Raw genomic sequence first — 21485 nt, 5'->3', positions numbered from 1 at the left:
GGGTATGTTTAATCTTGAGAAAAGAAGATGGAGGGGCCACCTGAGAAGAGTTCAAATATGTTAAGGGCTGTTATAAAGAGGATGGTGATCAATTGTTCTTCATGTCCACTGAAGGTAGGACGAGAAGTAATCAGCATAACCTGCAGCAAGGGTGATTTAAGTTAGATATTAGGAAAAACTTTCTAACTATAAAGGTAGTTAAGTTCTGAAATAGGCTACCAAGGGAAGTTGTGGAATCCCCATCACTGGAGATTTTTACAAAGAGGTTAGACCAGGGGTTCTCAAACTGGGGGTTGGGACCCCTCAGGGGGTTGTGAGGTTATTGCATGGGGGTTCGCAAGCTGTCACCCTCTACCCCAACCCCGCTTTACCTCTAGCATTTATAATAGCGTTATAAATTAAAAACACTTTTTATATATTTAAGGGGGGTTGCACTCAGTCTTGCTATGTGAAAGGGGTTACCAGTACAAAAATTTGAGAACCACTGGGTTAGACAAACACCTGTCAATAATGGTCTAGGTATACTTGGTCCTGCCTCAGCATGGGGGCAGGACTAGATCACCTCTCAAGATCCCTCTAACCCTACTCTTATATGATCTACGATACACTAGCATACATGCCCTATTAGTGGTGGGAAAGGGTCTTGGTGGCAGTAACTGTTTCTGACTGCTTAAAATGGAAAAAATGAAAAGATATTTTGAGGAGGGAAAGTTCATCCCGTTGATCTCAGGACCTGATTTATGGGATCCTGAAAGACTGCACAGATCTATCAGCAAACTGACTGGAGAAATGTAATTCCCTGTAATTCCCACTTCAAAATATTTTAAGAAAAAGAACCCAATGCATCTGAAAATTACATATGGCAAACAGCCATGCTTATTGCAACATTCTTAGTGCTGCTTGTATTGTCAAATCACAAATGATGCTACTTAAAATAGTGACTCCCTTCTCACTGCTGAAAAGCAGTGAGCCCATTGCTTCAAAATTCTGAAAGTATGTGTTGAGGTTAAAAACACTCTCTCGCCCCCAGAGACAATTAGAATCATAGAATCATAGAATATCAGGGTTGGAAGGGACCTCAGGAGGTCATCTAGTCCAACCCCCTGCTCAAAGCAGGACCAATCCCCAATTAAATCATCCCAGCCAGGGCTTTGTCAAGCCTGACCTTAAAAACTTCTAAGGAAGGAGATTCTACCACCTCCCTAGGTAACACATTCCAGTGTTTCACCACCCTCCTAGTGAAAAAGTTTTTCCTAATATCCAACCTAAACCTCCCCCACTGCTACTTGAGATCATTACTCCTTGTCCTGTCATCTTCTACCACTGAGAATAGTCTAGAACCATCCTCTTTGGAACCACCTCTCAGGTAGTTGAAAGCAGCTATCAAATCCCCCCTCATTCTTCTCTTCTGCAGACTAAACAATCCCAGTTCCCTCAGCCTCTCCTCATAAGTCATGTGTTCCAGACCCCTAATCATTTTTGTTGCCCTTCGCTGGACTCTCTCCAATTTATCCACATCCTTCTTGTAGTGTGAGGCCCAAAACTGGACACAGTACTCCAGATGAGGCCTCACCAATGTCGAATAGAGGGGAACAATCACGTCCCTCGATCTGCTCGCTATGCCCCTACTTATACAGCCCAAAATGCCATTGGCCTTCTTGGCAACAAGGGCACACTGTTGACTCATATCCAGCTTCTCGTCCACTGTCACCCCTAGGTCCTTTTCCGCAGAACTGCTGCCGAGCCATTCGGTCCCTAGTCTGTAGCGGTTCATTGGATTCTTCCATCCTAAGTGCAGGACCCTGCACTTATCCTTGTTGAATCTCATCAGATTTCTTTTGGCCGAATCCTCCAATTTGTCTAGGTCCCTCTGTATCCTATCCCTACCTGCCACCGTATCTACCACTCCTCCTAGTTTAGTATCATCCGCAAATTTGCTGAGAGTGCAATCCACACCATCCTCCAGATCATTTATGAAGATATTGAACAAAACCAGCCCCAGGACCGACCCTTGGGGCACTCCACTTGATACCGGCTGCCAACTAGACCTGGAGCCATTGATCACTACCCGTTGAGCCCGACAATCTAGCCAACTTTTACAAGAGTAAATATTTTTACAATATTACAAGAGTAAATATTTTTAGTTTAAAATAGAAATAAACACAATAAATTACATGAAACCTATTGCTTCCTAATTCATCATTCATTACCTGTTTGGCACAAAGAATGAATATAGCAACCTTAGAGATTAACTAATGTCCAATATCACAAAACTCCCATTTATTTCTCCATCTCAGTTTCCCCACCTGCAAAATGATTGCCTGTCTTTGTATAGTGTTTTGAGATTTAATTAGTTCTATCTGACTTTTTAATGGTGTTCCTGTAGTCCCTAACACTCTAATATCTATGCATTAATATTTATAACATTTTGAAGTTGATAAATGCTGATTCACATGAACAACCATGTAAATACAAATTAAAGTAAAAATACTGTATATTTTGTAAAAATAGGGATATTTAGAAGTATAAGACCTCATCATAGCTCTTTGCTGTTAGATTTTTCTTTAGCAGTGGAGAGAGACTACCAATTATTTGTGCGGTTTAGCGTGGCTCTTGTATTATTATTTCAAAATATCTTCAGTCTGTTATGAGTAAATAATTATTACTATTCTGCGTTTGCAAACCTGTTTCCAGAATTTGACATGAGTAATCTTGTATTTCATTTTCATTTGACATAAATCTCAGATGGTATTGTTCCTTTTCTGATTTTTAATGGACACATGTAATTATAAGTCATCATCTGCTTCAGCCTCCTTGACAGTGCCATTATTGAATAATCCAAGATACCCTAATTACAGGGGCCCCATACTACCCTGCGTAGTCTAAATCTGTAAAATAAAGCAACATCTTCCCCTCAGCGAGAAGAAACTACTTCCAATTTGGAAGGGGTCAGGAGTTGTGGCCTATAACAGCAGCAGAGCAGTGGGGAATGTTACAGATTCTGGGTGATCCCAGCAGAGTACTCTTTCTTCTGCCTAGCTCTCCAGTGTTCCCATTTCCAATAGGCCTGGTCTACATTTAAAATTTATATTGACTTAGCTGTGTTGCTCTGGGGATTAAAAAATTCACACCCCTGAATGCCACAGTCAAGCTGACCAAACCCCTGATGTACACATGGCTAGGTGGAATTCTTCTGTCATGCTAGCTACTGCCATTCAGGGAGGCAGATTACCTACATTGACAGTAAACCCCCTTCCATCCGTAAGCATTGCTGTAGCAGCCGTAGTGTAGACATGGCCATAGAGGAATAGCTGCTAGTGAAGCTGTGCTGCCATTATCCCCCATCCTGGCAGTTGCTCCCACCCACACAAGGACCTGGAAGCATAGGGAGGGGCCAGTAGAAGATGCAAAGGAAAAGTTACAAGTGGTATCCATGTGAAAATCCAGCTAATCCCACGTGGGGGGTGTCATGGAGGGCAGCTGCCACCTCCCACCACTAAAGCTTTAGAAACCTAGCCATGAATGTTTAGAGTGAAAGGATCTCCTAACAGGACAGGGTCAGGTAGCAGACCCCCTGTTTCCACTTGTCAGCTTGTTTGGGGACTTTTTTCCCCCTATTTTGCTCCCTTTTTGAGTATGTAATGGATTGGAGCATGTGGCTCAAGATGTGCAATCTTTTAGATCCTGAATATTACCCTGACATATCATAAGAACATGAGAACAGCCAGAGTGGGTGAGACCATAGGTCCATCTAGCCCAGTGTCCTCTCTCCGGCAGTGGCCAATCCCAGGTACTTCAGAGAAAATGAACAGAACAGGGCAATTATCAAGTGATCCATCCCCTGTCGTCCACTCCCAGCTTCTGGCAGTCAGAGACTAGGGACAGCCAGAGCATGGTTTTGCATCCCTGACCATCTTGACTAATAGCCACTAATGGACCTATCCTCCATGAATTTACCTCATTCTTTTTTGAACCCAGTTATAGTTTTGGCCATCACAACATCCCGTAGTAATGAATTCCATAGGTTGACTGTGCGTTGTGTTAAGAAATACGTCCTTTTGTTTGTTTTTAAACCTGATACCTATTAAGTTTTGTGGATGACCACAAGAGTTAGTTTTACATCCACAGGCACATACTTGTCTTTTCTTGGAACCTGCATCCTACCATATCTAGAATAAATCTGGTTTTAATGTGTTTTCTTATGATGACTATCATTTGCTCTGAGTCACTTTAAAATATTCTTCTGAAATTACATTCACTTAATTACTTAGCAGCAGAACTAGCATGAACATGACTGTGGTGTAAAGAAAGAGTGATGGTTTCCAGCTACATTGCGATGACCTTTGTCATGTGATTATAGTTCGCTTTTGGATTAGGTTAAAGCCCTCAGACCTTTCACATTTGGTGACAAACACATTTCAGAGCTTGTTTTTTGTGTGGAGCCTTTTGTACCAAACTCTGCATTTTTGTATAGTTTTGGTCACCATCCATATGGAACTTAACACAAACAACACCATGCCAGCGGATCAAGGAAAAAATTATTCCCCTCTATTCGGCACTGATGAGGCCACATCTGGAGTACTGCATGCAGTTTGCCCCCCTCCCCCCACCCACTACAGAAAGGATGTGGACAAATTGGAAAGAGTCAGCAGGGGGCAATGAAAATTATTAAAGGGTTGGGGCATATGACTTATCAGGAGAGGCTGAGGGAACTGGGCTTATTTAGTCTGCAGAAAAGAAGAGTGAGGGGGGATTTGATAGCAGCCTTCAACTACCTGAAGGGGAGTTCCAAAGAGGATGGAGCTAGGCAGTTCTAAGTGGTGGCAGATGACAGAACAAGGAGTAATGGTCTCAAGTTGCAGTGCGAGAGGTCTAGGTTGAATATTAGGAAAAACTATTTCACTAGGAGTGTGGTGAGAGGAGTGTGGTGAAGCACTGGAATGGGTTACCTAGGGAGGTGGTGGAATCTACATCCTTAGAGGTTTTTAAGGCCCAGCTTGACAAAGCCCTGGCTGGGATGATTTAGTTGGGGTTGGTCCTGGTTTGAGCATGGGATTGGACTAGAGGGCCTCCCGAGGTCCCTTCCAACTCTAATATTCTGTGGTTCTATGTGTCTTGCAGGAACAGATTTTTTTCAAGGTTATTGATTGGAAGTCACTGTGGAAGGGCAAAAGTACCCCGCAAAACAGATAGAATTTTGATTTTTCTTTGTTTTCTTTGCAATCAGGTGACATAGAGGGACTGGTTACTTCTATTACCTGGAAGTGTTAACCAGAGTTTTTTCATGGGACCTATTGCTTTCCTTTCTTTCCTTATGTTTTTCACACTTGTTCCAGCTCAGAACCATATGGTTATTTCCTGTGTGAGTGAATATGTTAGCCTGATTAACTCCAGAAGATTCTATAAATGGTCCACCCCTGCAATTCTTCTTCAAGCAAAACTCCCATTTGGAGACAAGATCGGTTGTTTATAAGCAATGCACAGCATTAACAGAAGCAAGGCAGAGGTTCTAGAAGAAATTAAGGCTAGATCCACAAAGGTAAGTGGTGCAACCCCTAGCACAATGGGATCCTGATGCATGACGAGGGCACCTGGGCACTAGGGTGGTAAAAATAAATAATTATAATACTAACTGCCACTTTAGGTGCCTAAGTCCAAAATTTAAATATTCAATATCCCTTCTCAGCTGCTGCCTAATTGTGTAGGCAACTAAATTTCTGCCTATGTGCATGTGCAAAGCCTCTGGAGTCCTAACGCAATTAACACTGTGAAGTTGCTCAGTGCCTAAACCCTGGGATTCATAAACTAGGCATTCCCCATCTATCTTACCTATGCAGCCTGATCCAGTATGTGGGCTTTGAGCACGCCAAACCCCCCCAAAATGGGATCGTGGTCCTTTAAACCCAATAACCCAGTGGTTAGAGCACTCACAAAGCCTGTGGGAGACTCAGGTTCAAATCTGCATTCTGCGCGATTTGGCACAGGGACTCCAACTCTGGTCTCTCACCTCCCAGGTGAGTGCCACAACCACCGGGATACAGGGTGTCCTGGAGTGAGTTTCTCTCCATCTCTCCTGTTGGAACTCTTCCACTCTGTATAAAATACTTAAATATTCACTGGGCCAGAGAGAGAGAGTGAGATGCTCTCTAGTCTAGGAGTTAGCATGTTCATCTGGGAGACCAGGTTCCAGTGCTTGCTCCATGAACACATGACTGACCATTGGATAGCCAGGTACAAGGGGGGCACACCATCACCTCCTCCTCCGTTCCTCACGAGGAAGTGCTGACCTGGCTTAGGGACCTAGCTCCAGGAGAGGGTTTATGGCTGTCAATCCTGAGTAGAGATAGGCACCTCACTCCATCCCAGAGTTAGGTGCCTAACTACCTTTAAGGGATGGGACTTATGCCCTACTCCTCTCCTTGGCATTTTTTATTAGCCAGATTAGCTTGGTGCCTTCTGGGAATCCTATTCTTAGGCGCCTAACTATTCTGATGCATTGTAAAAAGCACCCAACTCGGGCACCTAACTCAGGATTCTGAGTTACACTGCATGGTGGGGTGCCTAAAAGTTAGGTGTTGTAATGTTGATCCTAACACCCTGGATCTAGCCCTCAGCTTGCAAGATCTATTCCTGTATTGTACGGATATGACAACTCTGTACATGGAGGGTTATTCTAGCAGACACTATTTTTATGTACTGTATCTTGCTACCTTTGGCTGACCCAGCATGCAGCTTTTTCTTCACCGTCATTGACTCGTTTTCAGGTGAGATTAATTTTTAATATATTCTACATACTGTATGACATTTACCTATGAAAGAGCACTTTGAGATGCAGAGGAATCCTTTTAGAGAATTCAGATAAAGTGAAATTCTCTTTATACTGAAGTAAAATAAACATCCCTATGTGTTTTGGTACGTTGCAATGTGTGTGTTGAAATTCCAGTTACAGTGAATTTTCACTTATACTGAGCTAGTTCAGGTTGGGTGGGGGAGAGGGAGACTTCACTGTAACATGGTGTCACCTATCTTAGGAACTGTGACCACACTCTCAGAGAGCAGATCTTCTGTCTGTCACCTCCAGTCTGAGAGTTTAGACCACATGCTCCACTACCCAATCCCTGAGACCAGTGCCTACCCCTCAGACTTCCCTCATAGCTTAATCACATCCTCTCTCAGAACTCCATCCAAAGGTATGAGCCTTCTGGTTTACTTCTTTAAGAGTGGCATGTAAAGGTATAATGCTTAACATGAACACAGTTTCTGCATAAGATTCTAAACCACGGTTGCTCTTTCTTTAATAGCAAGAGAAAGGCCCAGATCTACACAAAAATAAACCCTATCTGCATTTCCCTGCCTTAATTTCCTCACCGCTCTGAAGTATTCTTTGGGCTAGGGTCAGAGTCCTTTGGGGCCATCCAATGCCCTTTATTGGAATGCATGGTGTCCTGAAACTTGAGACTTCTGCCCCCAGCTCACCTCCTCTGACCTTGGCCAGTTTGTCTCCTTCCCCTCTCCTGCCCAAACTTCCTGTGTGGCTCATAGCCTTTCCCTTGTGAGTCCTTTCATAACCTTTAAATACCTTGCTCTGGTGATTTCCAGATCAGCCTTGATAGATGATTGCAGACCTCTACCAGGTGACATTGTTGCCAGCTGTCCTCTCCTCTGAGAAGCCAGTTCTTATGGCTAGAAGCCACTCTCTTGCCTTCCTCTGGTCCATTACTCTCAGATCTGGAGGAGCCAGTTCAAGGAGCTGGTGAAGCAAGAGCATACTCTGGCACTGATGGCTGACAGCAGAAGCAACACAGCATATAATTGTTCAGGCACAGGTTCATAGACCGTATCCAACCTCGGGCCCACCAGATATGGGGTCTGTTATGTTACTCTCAGGCAAGGAGAAACCACACTCCAGCAGTCACAGATATGTCCATCTCCAGAAGGGAAAGGAAATATAGAGGAATCTGGGGATTCTCCTTTTCTTCTCCCCCTTTTCTTGAACATACAAGTCAAACGATTCATTTTACATTAATTTTCATTTTGGGCCTATCTTTTTCCCCCGAGTGATCGTAACCTTGACATGAAAGCTACCAGTTGTCCCTTTTGTAGAAGTGATTCTCCAAACCCCGTCTTACTGGCATCACATTGGATGGTTGCCTCTTCATTCACAACATAGTATTTCAGGATGGCATTGTTGGTCACCAGCTCCTTTATCTGCGTGATGGCTGCCTCATGTTGCGATAATAACCTCCATACAGCATCTTTGTCCAGGAGTTGCCTCAGGGGCTTGCACACATGTGAGAGGTTTGGGAGAAATTTTGTTTGATAGTTTACAAATCTTAATAGTGTGGATGTCTTCTGTGTTGCTTTCCCTTTTGGGGGTCAGGTCATATCGTCTGGAAGGTCAACAGTATGGTATTGTAGTCAAGTGCAATTTCGTCTTGGTTTTATTCACTTTTAGATTTACTTCCCCATCTCTTTCTAGCAGACAAATGAGGTTGTGCTTGTGATCTGCCATAGCTTCTGCCGTGATCTCCACATCCGTACACCAGAATGTCATAAGATGTGATGCTGATCCCTGTGAGTCGGGTTTGTACATCTTTATTACTGGGCTTCTCCAGCAAACTCCCTTGTGGTCTGGGGTGGCTCTGCAGCAGCCCTGCCCCAGTTTCCCATTCTCTGCCTGCTTCAGTAACTGTCATGGCTTGCTGTTATAACTTATTGCATTGATGTGGCTAATTCCTTAACAAAAATCCATCCCTTAAAGGGAAACAAAGTTCCTTACTCCAAGTTCAAAACAAACAAAACACAAAGTCTCTGCCCCAGTCTCAAACTAGGTCCAGCTCCTTCTTCCCAAGGGATCTGACTCATGGGTGGCAGGTATCAAAGGCCGGGGAAGGCTGTGCCTCCCCAAACAGCTCTGTGTGGTCCCACCCACGCTCCGCCCCCAGGCTCCCTCCTGCTTCCCGCTGGCGCTCTGCACTCTTCCCTTGTGGCTGGAGCCCCAGGGCCAGGGCCAGCCTGAAGTCAGGGACTCCGGGCAGCTGGAGCCAGTGCTCACATGGCCAGCACGGTGTTCGGGGGCTGGGGGAAGGACAGGCTGCCCACCCTCCTGGTGCTGGGGTCTGCGCCACCCACTCGGCGCTCCAGGGCTTGGGGGGGCCACACTGCCCACCCAGTGGTCCAGGGCTGGGGGTGCTCGGATGGCCCGGGACTGGGGAGAAGGGTTCTGAGCTCTGGCAGGGGAAAGGGGGTTGGAGGGGCAGGGCCTCGAGCAGAAGGGGCGGGCTGGGCTGGGGGCTTGCATCCCCTCTGCCCAGGGTATAACTTCTCTCCTGTAATTCTTCTGCCTGACCTCTCGGCTCGGCTGTCAGCCCTTCTCAGGCTCTTTTCTGTCCTTCAGCCCCTCCTGGCTTCTTTGGTTTTCCTTGGCATTCTGCTTGTTATTTACATTATCCTAGTGGTATTATGATTGTGCCATTGTACAATTTTAATTTGACTTTGCTTGATTGCAATTTTGCTTTCTTCTCTTCCATAATGCTGAGGAAGGCTTTGTAGCCTAGCACATTCACTGAAGCCCCACTGTCAATTTGGAATGTTTTTATGTGTTGCTGCCTTGTCTCTGATGCTAGTCTGAGCTTTATTTTTGCTCTTTTTCACTGCATTAATGTCATGTATATACAAAATTTCATCCTCTGAGTCACTGCTGACCTCCTCAATATGATGATTTTTTCTTCGCTTTTTTTTCTTGTCTACTAGATTTTGCATAATGATTTCTCTTGCCACAATTATTGGGTATGATGCTATATGTAAAGTATTTGCAACTATCATGTTTTTCTTTATAGTTCCCAGAAGTCATCCTTTACATTTAATCTTCTCTGCTGTGTGTTTGTGTATTTGATTTTGCCCAAATTTTGGTGTATTTTTCTTTGTATTTCATGCTCTCCCTGTGTTACTGGGTGAATTATCCCTGCGTCTGCTCCACTTGTGAACCTGTTCACTAACTTTGTACGTGTCTATAGCTTTTGGTAGAGTTAATGTGGGAGCTCTCATTCAAGCACCTACAACTTCCATTTCAATTATTCATGTATCACAAATTAGTTAATATTTTAAGATTTGATCATTGCATGAATCATCTTAGCAATATACGTATCTGTTTTCTCCAGATTCTTGATTACGCTTGTTGAAAAGATACTTTTTGTATATTGTAGACCTGGCTTGACATGAGAGATTAAACATGGGGCAAGTTTTATTTTTTCAAAGACAAGATTAGGGAGGTAGCTAGCAGGCTGAAAATGGAATGTTTGTGCTAAAATAAGTAAAAGGGTCAGTAAGCTAAAAGACAGAATGTTCGAGTTAGCTAAGATAAGAGAGGGAACATACAGGGAACCATTTACTAGGAACAGATAAAATGGACAAGAAAAGTTGAGAGCGTAAAGATGAAATAAAGATTAAAATCAAACATGGACAGCATGTGGACAGGCTGTACAGGGATTGTTTTTTATAAAGTAACTAGGCCAATCCCAAAACATGCGATGCAATGTATAGTGAATGTAATGTGATGTGTAAATGTATGGAAAGGAATGTTTTTTGTGTAACTTTGGATATGTGGTATACCCTGTACTTATTCCCTATGTTTGAGTTTGATTAACTTAGCACAGCTTTGCTGTATACTAAATAAAGGAACTTGAGTGATGACACCGGTGTCGACTGAGTGCTTGGACTGAGTGGAAGAGGTCCCAGAGGCTACCCCAACATATATGACATTTTTTGAGGGCTGAAAATACTTTTGGACTACTTTTAGGATTTTACATAGGTCCTCCTATCCATATCCAGACACTGTTGGAACAGATTTCAGCCTTTGCCCATTACAGGTAATAGTGTAGCTGCTCTCATTTTGTTCTCCTTTTTATACAGCCCCATTGCATTTTCATAGTTTTCCCATTGTGACCTAAAGAAAGTGCAGTTGCTAAACAAACCCTCTTTCACATCCAGCTGCTTAGGGGTAGGAACTGGTATGCTGCAATAATCCTTATTTTCTCTTTGATTAGTTTTGGGGTTTGGGGTTTTGCAATGTTCTTAGTTTCTGATTTCACATATCTGTAGAGGCTGACTCACTTCTGATACTATATTGTGTGTTCAAGTATAACATGAAAGAGAGAAGACAGTGCAACATTGAGGCTTTATTCCTTCCACCACTCTACTGTCTCTGTTCTATTCCATAGGCTCTACTGTCTCATCAAGCACCTTCTGAAAGCAGAGTCCTCTAAGTTCCTAGACACTATCCTATTTGTATAAGCATACTGCCATACTCTAACCCATCCTGGCAGGAAGCTATCTATCGTAATATTGTAGATTCAGGCAGCCCTCACAGCATAGGTTATCCTTGGTTCACTTTTTTAAGGTTATCTTTGTAAACATAGGGGCTAGAGAGTAGAATTTTATAAAACGATAGTTCAAATTCTGGTGCACAAGATGGCAGCCTCCACAAGATGGCAGAAAAAAGTATGAGATGTTCTTGTTCAACCCCTGGTCACCTCCTTCTCTCGTTACTCCAGCCTCTCTAAGTTGTCCATAACTTATCGTCATACTTCTCAGTTCCTTCTCCATACCCCACTTGTTGTTTATTTATACATCACATTACTGTGTGTTGGAACTTTGAAGACTGCATGGCACCTTAAAAACATCTCTGCTATCATCTCCTTGTACATCGCATCCCACTCTTTATGTTCCACCCAATCATCCCTTCTCGTTGACCCATTTGTTTCCTTCATCCACTGCTTACTCTCTATCTTTCCATAAACCATACCACGTGCCTCAGATAGCAGTGCAGCTGCTTAAATCCCTCCACATCTTCCTTTAGGGAACTTTTAAACCCTCACTTTTTCTGTGAAACATTCAAGTTCTAGTGGCCACTCCTCACTCTGTGTTTGGTCTTGTCTTCAACTATTTGTCTCTGTCTGATTAGATTCTTATCCCTTAAGGGCAGGAATCCTTTTTCTTGACTGGCACTGGCCTCTTACCATACAGTGCTATGTGTTTAGAATACTGTAAATAAAATTGTAGTTATGAACTACGTAAAGTTTTGACAGGGTGCGAATTTTGAATCACTCATAGAAAAGAATGCTCAGTAGTGTCTCTAAGAATATCATTCAGATCCATTTGCAATTTCAAATGAAGATGAACAAGGTTGTGTGAGCATTGAATCACTTTGGACTCATCTTAGCATCACCAATTATTACTGCAGTTAGAGAGATGGTACTAGGAATTTTATTATATTTTGAACATGTGATCAACTCTTTATTCTGAGCAGACTGAATACCTCCACAAAAGTAACTAAGGAGCTAATGTGTTAGTTTCTTTATGGAAATGATTTTGCCCTAGCTGTACAAATTTCAGAAGACCTCCATCACCATCAAGTTTTCCGAGGAAGGTAATAAACTGAAGAAAATAGAGTAAATGTACATAAGATCTTACATATATTTGCCAACTTTGTGAACAGTGATGCCAAAATTAATAGAATAAAACATTTCACTTACCTTGGACAAGTTTTGTCAAAATTGCCAACACTAATAAAAAGTTTTTAAAAAAAGAGGGGGGGGGAGAGAAAGAGAAGCCAAATTCTTTGTTGCAAAATAATTCCATTGAAGTCAATAAAGTTATGCCAGAAAAGAATTTGACCCAATTAGTTTGCTGTTATCACAGTATACTCATAGACTATGTTTACCGTACTGTGGTGGTATCCACTTTATTTTCCAGCTGTGAAAAATGTGCAAGCTATTGCTGGAACATCAAAGGGCTGGAAAAATTTCATCAACACCACCTTCAAGCTATTATGAATGTAAAGCAGCAAGATAAAATCATTAATAATCAGGTTCTGCAAAGAGATTGCACAACCATTGTTGATGCAATTCTTGTGCAAGCACAGCTTCGCTGGACAGGACACATCCTAAACATGGAGATCACCATTTTCCCAAAGAAGATGTGTTGAATAATTAACGTTAATGCCGAAAAGATCAGAGGAAGACATACAGAGATGTTATTATGAAAAAGAACCTTGGCCATTTTGACATTGATTATCAGCATGTGTGCAGTTGTAGTATCAAACTAGTCAGTAACATGCCAAAGTAACATGGGGCAGAGAAACTTTTAAAGCAAAGACATATTCATAAACAACAAAAGAAGGTATTTTGCCAGGAAGAGGGGGTGGGGCAGAAATTAAAGACACAACTAGGGAATGTTGCTTTACTTCCTTGCCAACCTTTGGGAAGCTCTATAAATCAAAAAAAGGTTTTTTAGTCATCTAAAAGTCTACAAAAGCTCTTGTGAAACCAGTAATCTCTGACACAAAGGATGACTGAAGTTTACTTTCCATCTATAGCAATGACAAAAACCAAAGTTTATCTTGACCAAACTCATTATGTCACTCTTTATCTGCCATTCTAAGCAACTCAGGTTAACACCAGACAAATTGCCTCTCTCTGCTACTCTATGGCTGACATACTTTACCATTCTAGTGCAGTGGAGTCTACTTATAACTGACTCTGAGTTCCTTTAAATTGCTAAAGAAGCTATACACTTTATTTCCACTTTTCAGTCTAGAAGTTTTAGTTTCAATAAAAGTGTAGCCGGGGGGGGGGGGGGGGGAATTCCTACTTGTGGATATTGGTGGTTTGTTTTCATTACTACAGAACACATATTTATTACTTTTCATTCATAATTTGCCACTAGGTATAGTGATTAGCTTTTAAAAAAAAGTGCTGTTGCTTTGGGGGATTTAGTTGGTTTGCAGATGGTTCACACTGCATTTTCTTCCCAACCATAAGTACTAGGTGTTAGGGGGCTTATTTCTTCACCCACTTACTTCCCTGGTCCTTCTCGCATGAACAGAGAGCAACAATACCCGAAGTCCAAAGGTGCAAACAATTCCATGTTTATTGGGGTGAACTTCCAGAAAGCATGATTCTAGTTTCCTTCCTTAGTGTCCCCTTTCCCAGCTCTGACACCACAGAGCCTTACCTGTGTCCCTGTTTCCATTTCCCCCCCTTATCAAAACATTATTCCAATTTTCCCCACCGCCCCCTTCCTGATTGACTGCAGACTAGGTAGTAAAACTTGAGTTCTGCTTAGCTATACCTTAACCAATCATTTTACTGAAATTTAACTAACCAATCCTAACATATTGTAACATGATTATTTAACCAATTATATCCTACCACCTTAATTAGTTTACACCCAGCAAAATTAATTATACAGCAGACAGGAACAATCACAGAAAGCTCAGAGCTCAAGTATGAAACTGCAGAAAAACCTGAGAGTCTCTGAATTAATTTTAGAAATGTGAGCAACAAGGGTGATGTCATTGTGGGAGTCTACTATAGACCACCAGACCAGGGGGATGAGGTGGACGAGGCTTTCTTCTGGCAACTCGCAGAAGTTACTAGATTGCAGGCCCTGGTTCTCATGGGAGACTTCAGTCACCCTGATACCTGCTGGGAGAGCAATACAGCGGTGCACAGGCAATCAAGGAAGTTTCTGGAAAATGTAGGGGACAATTTCCTGGTGCAAGTGCTGGAGGAACCAACTAGGGGCACAGCTCTTCTTGACCTGCTACTCACAAACCGGGAAGAATTAGTAGGGGAAGCAAAAGTGGATGGGAACCTGGGAGGCGGTGACCATGAAATGGTCAAGTTCAGGATCCTAACACAAGGAAGAAAGGAGAGCAGGAGAATACGGACCCTGGATTTCAGAAAAGCAGACTTTGACTCCCTCAGGGAACTGATGGGCAAGATCCTCTGGGAGAATAACATGAGGGGGAAAGGAGTCCAGGAGAGCTGGCTGTATTTTAAAGAATCCTTAAACCATCCCGATGTGTATAAAGAATAGTAAATATGGCAGGCGACCAGCTTGGCTTAACAGTGAAATCCTTGCTGCTCTTAAATACAAAAAAGAAGCTTACAAGAAGTGGAAGATTGGACAAATGACCAGGGATGAGTATAAAAATATTGATCAGGCTTGCAGGAATGAAATCAGGAAGGCCAAATCACATCTGGAGTTGCAGCTAGCAAGAGATGTTAAGAGTAACAAGAAGGGTTTCTTCAGGTATGTTAGCAACAAGAAGAAAGTCAAGGAAAGTGTGGGCCCCTTACTGAATGAGGGAGGCAACCTAGTGACAGAGGATGTGGAAAAAGCTAATGTACTCAATGCTTTTTTTGCCTCTGTCTTCACGAACAAGGTCAGCTCCCAGACTACTGCACTGGGCAGCACAGCATGGGGAGAAGGTGACCAGCCCTCTGTGGAGAAAGAAGTGGTTCAGGACTATTTAGAAAAGCTGGACGAGCACAAGTCTATGGGGCCGGATGCGTTGCATCTGAGAGTGCTAAAGGAGTTGGCAGATGTGATTGCAGAGCCATTGGCCATTATCTTTGAAAACTCATGGCGATCGGGGGAGGTACCAGATGACTGGAAAAAGGCTAATGTAGTGCCCATCTTTAAAAAAGGGAAGAAGGAGGATCCTGGGAACTACAGGCCAGTCAGCCTCACCTCAGTCCCGGGAAAAATCATGGAGCAGGTCCTCAAGGAATCAATTCTGAAGCACTTAGAGGAGAGGAAAGTGATCAGGAACAGTCAGCATGGATTCACCAAGGGCAAGTCATGCCTGACTAATCTAATTACCTTCTATGATGAGATAACTGGCTCTGTGGATGAAGGGAAAGCAGTGGACGTGTTGTTCCTTGACTTTAGCAAAGCTTTTGACACGGTCTCCCACAGTATTCTTGCCAGCAAGTTAAAGAAGTATGGGCTGGATGAATGGACTATAAGTTGGGTAGAAAGCTGGCTAGATTGTCGGGCTCAACGGGTAGTGATCAATGGCTCCATGTCTAGTTGGCAGCCGGTATCAAGTGGAATGCCCCAGGGGTCTGTCTTGGGGCCAGTTTTGTTCAATATCTTCATAAATGATCTGGAGGATGGTGTGGATTGCACCCTCAGCAAGTTTGCAGATGACACTAAACTGGGAGGAGTGGTAGATATGCTGGAGGGTAGGGATAGGATTCAGAGGAACCTAGACAAATTGGAGGATTGGGCCAAAAGAAATCTGATGAGGTTCAACAAGGAGAAGTGCAGAGTCCTGCACTTAGGACGGAAGAATCCAATGAACCGCTACAGACTAGGGACCGAATGGCTCGGCAGCAGTTCTGCAGAAAAGGACCTAGGGGTTACAGTGGACAAGAAGTTGGATATGAGTCAACAGTGTGCCCTTGTTGCCAAGAAGGCCAATGGCATTTTGGGCTGTATAAGTAGGGGCATTGCCAGCAGATCGAGGGACATGATCGTTCCCCTCTATTCGACATTGGTGAGGCCTCATCTGGAGTACTGTGTCCAGTTTTGGGCCCCACACTACAAGAAGGATGTGGAAAAATTGGAAAGAGTCCAGCGGAGGGCAACAAAAATGACTAGGGGACTGGAACACATGACTTATGAGGAGAGGCTGAGGGAACTGGGGATGTTTAGTCTTCAGAAGAGAAGAATGAGGGGGGATTTGATAGCTGCTTTCAACTACCTGAAAGGGGGTTCCAAAGAGGATGGCTCTAGACTGTTCTCAGTGGTAGCAGATGACAGAACAAGGAGTAATGGTCTCAAGTTGCAGTGGGGGAGATTAGGTTGGGTATTAGGAAAAACTTTTTCACTAGGAGGGTGGTGAAACACTGGAATGCGTTACCTAGGGTGGTGGTGGAATCTCCTTCCTTAGAAGTTTTTAAGGTCAGGCTTGACAAAGCCCTGGCTGGGATGATTTAGTCGGGGATCGGTCCTGCTTTGAGCAGGGGGTTGGACTAGATGACCTCCTGAGGTCCCTTCCAACCCTGATATTCTATGATTCTATGAACCAGACAGAGATTATACAGACAAACAATGGGAAATGGGACTACAATGATAGAACAACACAGAAATGAGGATTTCACATCCCAGCTATTGATAAGTGAGTTCTTGCCAGACAGGATGCTATCAAACTAAATTTCCTTTTACATCTTCTACGCACTTCCCTTTCTCTGGAGGTGATAGGCATTATCAGGGCAGGATTGTATTCCTAACAGCCCAATAGCACCTTATTTCAATGTGACTAGTTTGGAATGTGAGGATGTGACCATTCACTTCCCAGCTTATGGCTGCCTCTGTTGCTTAGTCAATGGCCTTAGCCAAAGAACAGGGCCTCAGACTGTCACAGTAAGAGAAGGCCCTTACACCGGCAGACAGTGATTTTGATTCTTTCTTTTGTACCTCTATAACTAGCTAAGTGATAAGAATACACCTAAATTAGAGTATAGGCCTTTACAGACAGGCCTGAATATCTATATCCTAACACTAGGCACCATTTTAAAAGAAAAGTTTGGATCATGGAGCACAAGATGGCAGCCACCACAAACAAGTGCCAGCTTGCCAAGTCATCATGAGTCAGCCTGATTTGACCTGTGGCACTCCTTTGATGGCTCTACTGGAAAAACCAAGTAGGTCATCTGAATTCAGTTGAAAATAATGATTGAATTTTGGATTGCTGAGCATTTCCGGTAATTGACAAACTATTTATTTTGCATAGCCTTAGTTTTGGGATTCATTTGCTCTAGGATTAAAGTAACATAAGGAGCCGACTCTGTTTGAGGCAGTATAGCAGAGTAAGATTCTGTTGGCAAGAAACCTGATTCATTTTCATTTTGAACTTTAGCTTTGCATTTGACTTTGGACACAGGAGGGGCTTGTATTTTATCTGTAAAAAACAGTAAATAAATATCAGCTGCCAGCTAATTCCCACCACAGACTATCAGCAGTCACACTACACACACTGAGACTATTTTTTTCCTCACAACTAAGTTGTTTTGTGTTGCTTTACTAAGGGATAGTCTCTACAAATCACCACCACTGGAATTAGAGAGACAAGGTGGGAGAGGTAATATCTTTTACCGGAACAACTTTAAAAGACATTACCTCACCGAACTTGTTTCTCTAATATCTTGGGGCAGACAGGGCTATAAGAACACTGCATACCAGACATCTGTGTGCTCCTTATGTCACCCATGGAGCTATGTTGTTCAACAAGTCTTTAATGTTGTCAAGCCACCTTTTCTTTCCTCTTTCCTCTAACCACTTTTTCATTACAGAACTGCCCAATTGACTTTTTTACCCTTTAGATTTTAGATTTTTGGCCTTTGCTCAAGGTTCCTCATAGAATCATAGACTATCAGGGTTGGAAGGGACCTCAGGAGGTCATCTAGTCCAAACCCCTGCTCAAAGCAGTTCCAATCCCCAACCAATCTATTGGTGCCAAGTTGTTCTAGGCATTGGGCTCAATGCAGGGCATATTTCATATGAAATCAGAATGTGGTTTGTAAGTGTTGAGAAGTAGGTCTGACACTTCTTTCAAAGCAACCTTCTGTTTTTTCTGACTTCTTTCCTAATTTAGATTATCCACATCCATATTTCCAAGGTTTTCTAAGAAGGCATAATTCTGTACAAATTTTTTTTCTTTTTGTGTGTTCAATTTCCACATTTCTTGTGTCAGCCTGTTCAAGTTTGAAATTTGCTCTGACAAGCAAGCTGTTCTCCAATGGCAGAGACAAAACATTTTAACAGAAAAAATTATATAAATTTTTTTGATCCCTGACTTTACATAGTGTACAACCTTTAATACATTATTGTCAGTTCTTCTCAGACCACTAGCACAGAGTTGTTGAAAATGGCTTGACTTTCTACATTTCCTTTTGACAATTAGTAGTAGTACTAATGGGTTGTTCATCCTATCTCTCCTTTACATATTTCTCTTTTGGATATGTGAAATTCTCAGAATTCCCTATGAATGTAGGTAATGAGCGGCGAACAGAGGAGAGGCAAACTGAGAGAGTTTGTCTGGGAACCGTCCGAGAGGACCTACAGTGAGTGCTGCATTAGGGGGGCTGTGTTATGAGCTGGTGGGGTGAATATCCGAGTGTCTGTCTGCTGTGACCATTTGTTTGACCAGAGCTAGTTGCAGGGACTGTTTGACCGTGTGGTTGTTTGTTTGAAAAGCGAGAAATGAGAGTGCTTTGTTCCAGGTGGTCCTAGAGTGATTGATTCGAGGGAAGGCTTTGAGCTGGAGCAATTGCTTCGAGCCAGCAGCCTTATCAAAAAGCAGCCAGTGAGTGAGCAGAGAAGAGGCAAACAGAGGACAGGGAGTTTGCCTTGGAGTTCGCCTGAGGGGAGTTCCCACAAAGTTTTTGCCTTTTGGGCTTCTGTGAGCAGTAAATACAACATCTGAAGAGACTCTTAGAAGGAAGACAATATGGATAGTGAGCGACCAGCTGTTGTGATCTGCACAGGATGTGCCATGTTTTTCTTTCTCCCAGAGGATAGAAGAAACTTCATTTGTACGAAGTGCAAGCTGGTCTCCAAACTGGAAGAGAAGTTTAAGGGCTAGAGACCCAAGTATCGACCCTGCGTTGCATCAGAGAAAACGAAGACTGTCTGGATAGAAGTCAGCGTCTGGTACTGCAGGCACAGCATGCTGAAGAATCGGAGAGGGCCGTGCAGAACGGGGAAGAAAATTGCAGCATGTGACCTTCAGAAGAAGAAAGAGGAGAACTCAGGTACCCCCAATGCAGATAGAGGTAAGAAACAGTTTTCAGGCTCTCTGCACAAGTACTACGGCAGAGAATGGTTTGGAAGAGTCATCTGAAGGAAGGGATCAGAAGGAGACCCCATTGACTGGAAGGTCTGGGATGCATTTTCCTATGGATGGGGGCTCCACGACCACCACTCCCAAGAGGAGGAGATGGGTGGTGGTGGTCAGGGACTCCTTCCTAAGGGGGACGGAGTCATCCATCTGCTGTCCAGACTGGGAAACTCGAGAAGTGTGCTGCTTGCCTGGAGCTAGAATTCAGGATGTGATGGAGTGTATGCCGAGACTGACCAAGCCTTCAGACCGCTACCCCTTCCTACTTCTCCATGTGGGCACCAATGATACTGCCAAGAATGACCTTGAGTGGGTCACTGCAGACTTTGTGGTTCTGGGAAGAGGGATAAAGGAGTTTGAGGCACAAGTCTTGTTCTCGTCCATCCTCTCTCTTGAAGGAAAAGGCCCAGGTAGGAACCATTGAACTGTGGAGGTAAAGGCATGGTTACACAGGTGGTGTTGGAGAGACAGCTTTGGATTCTTCAACCATGGGATGTTGTTGCAGGAAGGATTGCTAGGAAGAGATAGGATCCACCTAACGAAGAGAGGGAAGAGCATCTTCATGGACAGGCTTGCTAACCTAGTGAGGGAAGGCTTTAAACTAGGTTCGCCAGGGGATGGAGACCTAAGCCCTGAGGTAAGTGGGGAAGTGGGGTAGCGGGAGGAAACACAAGGAGGATGGTGCAACAGGGGAGGCCTCCTGATTCATACTGAGAAAGTAGGGCAATTGGCTAGTTATTTTAGGTGCCTGTACACAAATGCAAGAAGCCTGGGAAACAAGCAGGAAGAATTGGAATTCCTGGCAGAGTCAAGGAACTGTGATGTGACTGGAATAACAGAGACTTGGTGAGGTAACTCACTGACTGGAGCACTGTCATGGATGGGTTTAAACTGTTCAGGAAGGACAGGTGGCGGAGATAAGGTGGAGGAGTTGCACTGTATGTAACAGAGCAGTATGATTGCTCAGAGCTCCAGTATGAAACGGGAGAAAAGCCTGTTGAGAGACTTTGGGTTAAATTTAGAGGCAAGAGCAACAAGGGTGATGTAATTGTGGGCATCTGCTATAGATCATCAGACCAGGAGGAAGAGGTAGACAAGGCTTTCTTCGGACAACTAACAGAAATTTCCGGATCATAGGCCCTGTTTCTCATGGGGGACTTCAATCACTCTGACATCTGCTGGGAGAGCAATAAAGCAATGCACAGACAATCCAGGAAGTTTTTGGAGAGTGTTGGAGACAACTTCCTGGTGGAAGTGCTGGAGGAACCAACTAGGGGCTGTGATCCTCTTGACCTGCTTCTCACAAACAGGGAAGACTTGGTAGGGGAAGTAGAATTGGGTGGCAACCTGGGCAGCAGTGACCATGAGATGGTCATGTTCAGGATCCTGACAAAAGGAAGAAAGGAGAGCAGCAGAATACAGACCCTGGACTTCAGAAAATCAGACTTTGACTCCCTCAGGGAACTGATGGGCAGGATCTCCCATGAGGCTAATTTGAGGGGGAAAGGAGTCTAGGAGAGCTGGCTGTATTTTAAAGAAGCCTTATTGAGAGCACAGGAACAAACCATCCCAGTGTGCAGAAAGAATAGCAAATATGGCAAGCGACCAGCTTGGCTTAACAGAGAAATCTTCAGTGAGCTTAAACACAAAAAGGAAGCTTACAGGAAGTGGAAACCTGGACAGATGACCAGGGAGGAGTGTAAAAATATGGCTCACGCATGCAGGGGTGTAATCAGGAAGGCCAAAGCACAAATGGAGTTGCAGCTGGCAAGAGACGTGAAGGGTAACAAGA

The 21485-nt window shown here is 43.6% G+C and overlaps 1 protein-coding gene across 2 annotated transcripts in view; it reads left to right on the top strand.

The window, feature by feature from the left end:
• PRLR (prolactin receptor) overlaps positions 1–21485 on the top strand; it is a 325280-nt gene that overhangs the window by 38624 nt on the left and 265171 nt on the right. Inside the window, exon 1 of one of the 2 annotated variants that reach the window (XM_073343723.1) lies at positions 5337–5539. The exons of the other annotated variant lie outside the window; for it this stretch is intronic. The gene's annotated coding sequence lies outside the window, so the exon portion shown is untranslated. Of the gene's footprint in view, positions 1–5336; positions 5540–21485 lie in introns of those variants that run through there. 2 annotated transcript variants of the gene reach the window in all.

The sequence above is a fragment of the Lepidochelys kempii genome, chromosome 5 (assembly GCF_965140265.1).
Source record: "Lepidochelys kempii isolate rLepKem1 chromosome 5, rLepKem1.hap2, whole genome shotgun sequence".
Classification (NCBI taxonomy): Eukaryota; Metazoa; Chordata; order Testudines; family Cheloniidae; genus Lepidochelys; species Lepidochelys kempii.
Note: the sequence above shows the minus strand (reverse complement) of the source record. Positions and strands in the feature narration are given on the sequence as shown.